The sequence below is a fragment of the Notolabrus celidotus genome, chromosome 16 (assembly GCF_009762535.1).
Source record: "Notolabrus celidotus isolate fNotCel1 chromosome 16, fNotCel1.pri, whole genome shotgun sequence".
Lineage (NCBI taxonomy): Eukaryota > Metazoa > Chordata > Actinopteri > Labriformes > Labridae > Notolabrus > Notolabrus celidotus.
In genome coordinates this window covers 15,150,456-15,157,213 of record NC_048287.1, presented here as the reverse complement: position 1 = coordinate 15,157,213, position 6,758 = coordinate 15,150,456, and positions in this window count along the sequence as shown.

Below are 6,758 nucleotides of genomic sequence, written 5' to 3'. Positions count from 1 at the left end.
AGGGGTGTCTCCCACACTCTGTTCAGCCAGGCATCCTTTCCATGAGTTGAGGATGTGACAAAATAGGGGTCAAAGGTGACACAGGGGTAAATGGACTTTCACTCACTGAGAAGAGTCAGAGTAAAGAAATCTGGGGATAATTGGGATGGGTGAACTTCGTCCGTCTGAACTTTGACTGTCTGAACTTTTCATGTCAGCCTTTGTGTCATTTGCTGGAGGTGAAAGACAGAAAGTATTAGATAGATGAAGCTTTCCTGGTTCAAACCCCTGTGTGTAAACTTTGCACTTACATGGGGTAGGTATAGTGTGGCTTCCTCCCACAGTCCAAACACATGCTTTTCAGGTTAATTGGTCACAAATTGTCTGTAAGTGTGCTTGAATGGATATTTGTCTCCATCTGGTAGCGCTGGGATAGTCCAGACCAGGGTGAGACACGTACATTTTTAAATATAGGAAATTGTGGCAGTCTACTGAATGTTATCCTCTTTACAAGAGAACATTTTGAAGTGATTTAATTATAAATAGATCGATCTAAATCCCCCTTCCTTCTACTATATGTCAACATGTGACATTTAGTTAAATGTTTTTTCCCCATCAGGGGATCACCACAACATCTGCACAAGCACAATTACACAAATTATGTTGACATTTCAATGCACACTGAATAGCATTGTTTCCAAATCAAAATGTAAACTTCTGTCTGTCAAACTGTCGAATAAGGATTGAGGTCTTTGATATTTAAATTTATCTCCAGACTCTAGACACAGATGGATACACTTTATGACTATGTGGAAGTGCAAAAATAGCAAAGAGGAACAACTCTTCCTGTTTAGTACACTATTAATGTGTTTGTACACTTTCAGTCCAAGTGTCTCCTTCATGGAAACTCAACCTGGAAGTGAAATTCATTGAGGTGATAGTGAGACAATTGTTTGGTTAGACAGTCACATTGTTTGGCCCGACAAACCTCGTGTCTGAATTGTTACCACTTCACTATTTTTGAATGCCACACTGAGAACAGTCTGCATGTTGTTGCGTGACGTACATCCCCATCACTCGACAACAAGAATGCACAGTGAAGGGCTGCTGATGTGTTTTTGATCCTTTTTCTCCAAATAATGTAAGAGTAGAATGTGTGTCACACTGGATGTTTACAGATGTGGCTGAATGTTTTGTTTAGCTTATTGAATGTGCTGAGTGTTTCTGACGTCTTGAAGGCCAACTGAAGTTCTAAGGTCATTTTTGATGTCACATCAGGATAAATAGTAATTTTCTGTGACCACATCCAACAATTAGGTCTCCCCAAGTTTTCTGACTTCTGTGGCAATTTAGAGACTGTGTGCCCATTTGTTACTAAAGTTAGACATCTTTGAGAACAGTATTGCAAAAATGTACTAAATAGGGATGACTATCCAAATACTTTGGCAAACAAGTTTTGAGCACACTAGAATACATTTTGCAAATCATTGTGAATCCCCCTTACAGATTTTAAACTGTGGTATGCTTTAAGTGGGGTCATACCAATGATTTCATAAAGAATAATTGTCAACCAAAGCAAAAATGTGACTCATTAGGGTTTTAGTGTTTCAGGATGAAAATAAAGATCTATCGCACAGAGAGGTACAAGCTGTATCAGACTTTAGACAACAAAAATACGTTTGTAGAGTTTGTAAAATTCAGTTTTAGACTTTTCATTGGATTTTCAGTGATTCATTGACCTCATTTAATCAGTTCAGTAAGATGATAAACTGTGATTACCGTTGAGAAGATTCTCCCCTGTTCCTTCTCATGTAAAATTATGGTTTTGTATCTGCACTGACTTTTGGATTCACAAAATATATGTCCATCTGTTCCTCATCAATAATGTATTTGTTGACCTGCAGTGCAGAACAGTGAGCGCACAGAAAAGCATAAATGAGGAGGGCACAGTACAGATTGGGGGGGCAGTTTAGAAGATATTAAGATTACAAGTTAGAGGCATAATTAGAGACACAGCTGATTACCTCATACTAGCTTGACAGAAGTTTAGTTGACGATAGGCTTAAAGAAGAAACTGACAATGTCACGGACACTTTGACGTCAATATGACTAAAACATCCCAATGTTCTCATACCAGTGTTGCTGCTTTCACAATCCATTTCGGTAACACTTTATATTAACCACACACTTTTAAGCATTGGTTAAGCTTTAATTAAGAATTAGTTAATACTTAACTCATCATCTGTAAAGCATTGTTCATACAATAATACTCATTTGTATATCATGTACAAACACAGTTATAAATGTTTTATTATTGATGATTATGACTCTCTATAATGTGTTAACTAACTCCTTGTTCATACTTTATAAATGATGGATTCACCAATTACAAATGAGCTATTATGGTCATTATAAACCAGTTATAAGCAAATTTACAGATTATGATTCTAACATTTAGTAAGGGTTAGTGAACACCTTATTACATAGCAAATTATGATTAATTAAGGTAGTAACAAAGGATTTATAAGCTGTTTGTTCATTGTTTTGTGAGCTGATCTAAAGTGAGGACTTTTTATGCTTTACAAAGCATTCATTAATGAGATTTAAGACCAGCAGCACCTTAAAACATAGAAGTCACAGATATTGATTCAACAGAATAAGGAAACAGACACAACACATGTACTTAAACTTGTATTTATTTAAAGGAAACAACCTCTGTATAAAACTTTGTTTATCAAAATAACTCTTCATATGAACTTAAAATACTGTGCAACTGAAAAAGAAATCTCTCATACTTAAGGTGCTCACAGTGGCAAAATTCAAATAAGATTAGATATAATTAATACTTAATTAATGCTTAACTAATGCTTAGAAGTGTGTAGTTAATATAAAGTGTTACCTCTATGGCCTTGTAAAGAACGCAGTACCCATAAACCCTTTTGCTTACTGTTTCAAAAGTGTTCATGCCATTTGACCAACTTCCTCCTCCGGCTCTCTTTCCTGAAGATTACAAACAAACTTACATTCTAAAAAAGCTCTGTATCAAAAGAACAAACTGTTTTGTTGTATGGGAATATATCATTAAGATGTTTGTATTTAGAAGTATATCTTAGAGTATGAAAAAACAAGGTCAAACATTTCCTTTGTGGTTCCATGCTTGGACTAATAGCACAAGCTCAAGTTTCGGAAAACATCAGACATGACCGAGGAAACCCCGTGGTTCTTACCATGTCGATGCTGACATTTACATTGACCATCAGTGGCCTTGTGGTCAAAAGCATACACGTACAAACACATGGTTCACAGCCACCCCCATGACTGTCAGCACATAACAGACGCTCAAAGACCACAGTGACCCTTGTTTTTTGGTTTTACTGCACCAAAGCTTTGACGAAACTCCACTTTAGCAAGTGAATTCCAATAATTCCTGCAAATGACTCAATTATTGGATCTGATACAATCATAAAGTAAACTCAGCAGTTCAAGACCTTGGTACCTCTCCTTTTAACCTTTGCTAGGATATGTTTCATCAATAAAACCTCCCTGAATTTTGACAAAAAAAATGTGAAATGCAATGACAACCCAACTCACTTTTAAGGTCAATATTGGATCAGAGGATACTTACCTTTAAATAATAACTTAGTTTTGTGCTGTCACTGGAAAAATGTAAGAAAAAAGCTGCCCTGTTTTTGTTTGTGAAACAAAATCCACCTAGCACCCTTAAATCTGTCTTTGTCAGTGTCTTGCTTTTTCCATCTGTTGTGATTACAAAACCAAATGATAACTTAACAGGTGGACATTTTTAGGACTGTCTGACTGAGAGACAGGGGTTTCATTTCAAGTTTTTTCTCAATAGTTTCGTAGGTTTATTTACTAATCACTAGCTCTCCTGATGTTTGTGGTAGGGGTATTAGCCACTCTCTAGCGGGAATATTTGGCATTAGTTTTGTATGATTTTCCTCCGTAAAGGGACTGGTGCTGACATGGGGTTGTCCCAGTTTAATTTGTGGAGTGTTGATGTTTATTTCCTTTTAATCTAACCTCTGCCGTTGGGAGCCATTTTGCTCAGCAGAACCTGGTGTAATCTTAATGGTGACTGGCATCAGGGTGAAGTTGTAAAAAGTCTATGTAGAACTTTGGAAAGAAGCTATGGTATGTGTTTCTTGTGTCCCCATCTACAGTGTTACAAAGTGTGATTTCCATTTAGAAACTTTGGTCTGTTTCCAAACAGGAAGTGTGCCTGTTATCTACTTTACTTACACCTTTTACCAACAAGTAGCTCATATAACCCGTTAAAAAAACAACAAAAACAAAACAAAACAGAATGATTCCTTCAGTTGCAAGGCCACCTGATGGGATCGATGAAGTTATTGCTCCTTGTTACTTGGGAACTTCCTAAGGAGTTATCTTGTGGTCATGTGGAACTTTTTCAAATTGTTTGGGCTATCAGAGCACGGAGCCTTGTGTGGACGCACAAGAAGTCAGAAAAAACCTCACTGCTTCTTGAAGGTCATAAAAGGGAGAATGGATGGATGGGTGGATGGAATAGCCTTGTAATTCCAAAACGTAACTGCTATTTCGATATAATTTGTCAAATATAGATATGATCCACTCAAAGTGCAGGCAAGACAACTATAAAGACATCCAACTAAAACGTCTGACACATAACTACTAATGAATAAATGATCAAAATTCGGGAGTATAAGCTATTTTGACACACTTCAGCCTAGGAAACCATGACTGATAAAGTGTTACTGTAGTTGAATGTGTCACATTTCAAGAAACCCACTTATTGTCCTTGAAATGTGAAAGTGAAATGAAGCAAGGACAGAGTCCCAGGGGGATGCTGGTTATCTATTCTCCTCTCTTGCCCTTTCCAAATCACTAGGGAGTCTTGGAGAGTCCCTGATTTTCTCACCCACTTCCTGGGTGCCAGCTACAGCGCACTTTGTTACTGTAATTCTATCAAGGCCAACAGACCAGCTCAGCTTGCAGGCTTGGTGCCAACCTCACCATGCGAAAGAATGAGAGAGAAAGAGAAAGCGAGCTAGAGGGTGGGAGAGAAAGAGGTCACTTGTCTCAAGGACTCTCAGCCACTGTGTCTATATTGAGGGGAATAACATATTCCGGACTGCAGGGCTGTAGCAAGGAGGAGCAACAATGATAAACCATCCTGTGGTTTAGTTTTTGCACACAAACACACCCACGCTCACCGCCGGTTCCTCTGAATCTCCACCCGGGTTATATTTCCCTGACACAATTGTGCAGCCGTGTGATGTGAAGAGACCCAGCATTTATATGGAAGTGAGCTCCAATTTCCAGGTAACACACCCAGCACTCAGCATGGCAGAAGTTCTCTTGCAGATGACCCAGCAAACCACAATGGAGTCATGGCACCAAGTTACAACTTAAGGACAAGAAACCGGTTGTGTTCCCCAGAAGATAAACCTGATTGTTACAGAAATTGGTGGTTTGGTGTGCACTATGCTGACCTGAGCACAAGCAAATGCTGTGAAAAATGTAAGAAACAAAAATCTTGTCCATCTAAAATATGATAAGATGATTTCAATCAATCAAGGACAAGCTTTTTAGCTTATTGGTTAAAGCTGTTCCAAGATGTCAAGCTAGGCAAATGTCAGGGCTAAGAGTCCCAAGGCTTCAGTTTGAATAGATGTGTAGCAAAAACACATGTATTTATCCGTGTCAGTTTTCTGCCTCCTGGTACCATCCCCCTTCATTTTTAGTCAGCAATACTAGATAAAATTTAGCCAACACCAGGGACATCCAGTTCTATGAAGAGTAAACTAAGAAACAAAATAATATTTTATACATAGTTTCAAATTGGAATTAGAAATCATTTAGCTTTCGTTAGTTTTTAATTTGGGGTTCAATGGACTTTGTTGTTATCTATCCTTTTGGCTGATACAAATACCTGGTCAGGTTGCATATTTCTTAAAGTGGGAGTCCTTAAAAAAGGATCAAGACCTTGTCTTCCTCTATGTTTTTTGAATGCAGTGATAAACTATGTTAGTAAAGTGTTCATATAAAGCAGGCTGCAAATTTAGAAATGGTGCAACTCAAAACATATGGGAGCTCCTGTCTAATACTACAGTGTTCATATAATAATAATAATAATAATAATAATAATAATAATAATAATAATAATAATAATAATAATAATACAAAAACAATGACTGTATAAAAAGAAAGACCACATTACAGCTCCCCATGAATGAAGCCAAATGATCCAGAGCTCCCCCTACTGACCGGTTGCAATACAGGCATGAAGCCTGCCTCCTCTGTGTCAAGAAATGGGACATGGGTCAAACTCTAGAACCAAAATACACGTCATATTCTTAAACATGAGTTCTGTCATTAAAGTTAGTTCTTATCATGCTGATCCATGCCTTGGAAATCATTTTGTAGAAGTTAAGTTTACATTAGTTACTTGACGCTTGTGGGGTATAAAGCCCAGATTAACAGCTTGATTGACAAATGCAGCGCTGTATACGCTGGATTACAAGAGTAGAAGACGGACAGTGGGAGGAAATGTTCCAAGCACTAACAGTAGGAGGGGTCTTCCGCAGTAGGTCGAATAGGTGTTTTGGAAAGCTGAAGATGCAACACGCCAATACTGTGGTTCCACCAGCTGATCCCACCGACTGGCTCCAGTGACATCACTAGCACAAGATGTCAGCCCTTTCCAGTGGAAACAGTGGAAACACTTTTTTACAACTGGAGGAGGTGAACATGAATTGTCAAACTCTGTAACGGTAGAG